This window comes from Aptenodytes forsteri, unplaced genomic scaffold (genome assembly GCF_000699145.1).
Source record: "Aptenodytes forsteri isolate BGI_AS27 unplaced genomic scaffold, ASM69914v1 Scaffold136, whole genome shotgun sequence".
NCBI classification, from domain to species: Eukaryota; Metazoa; Chordata; class Aves; order Sphenisciformes; family Spheniscidae; genus Aptenodytes; species Aptenodytes forsteri.
In genome coordinates this window covers 1,975,557-1,976,078 of record NW_008796111.1, presented here as the reverse complement: position 1 = coordinate 1,976,078, position 522 = coordinate 1,975,557, and positions in this window count along the sequence as shown.

Here is a 522-nt window from a genome sequence, read left to right as displayed (position 1 = left end):
GCCCCGCCCCGTCCATCACCTGCACCGTCATACATGTGGGGGGGGGGGTCAGCGAGACTGGGGGCCAGCAGCAGCCAGAGACCCACAAACACCCCTCCGTGGGGTGGCATCGTGGGGGAGACCTTTGGGTGCCAGGGACCCCTTCTGTCCTCACCCCGCTCCTTCCCCCAGGCCCCCTGGGCACCGTCCCCGCACTGAGGAGGGACACGGGGTGCAAGGGGACACACGCGGCAGGGCCAGAGCAGGGACCCCGGCTGGGGGACGCCCAGCCGCCCGCAGCTGCGGACCTGCTCCTCCAGCGTTCAACTTCTGGGAGGGAGGGAGGGAAAACAGGACTTTTGGAGCCAGCGGCGTGGTGGGGAGGTGGGTGGGAGCGGGAGGAAGCCGGGATGGGGATGCGGGGATTGGGAAACAGGTCCTGCAGCCCATAGGATTGTCAGAAACACTGCCCAGGCCCCCTCCCCTGCCCTGACCCCCCCGGCTCAGAGAGCCCCCCGCTTTGCCGGGCGGAGCCAGGGGTTA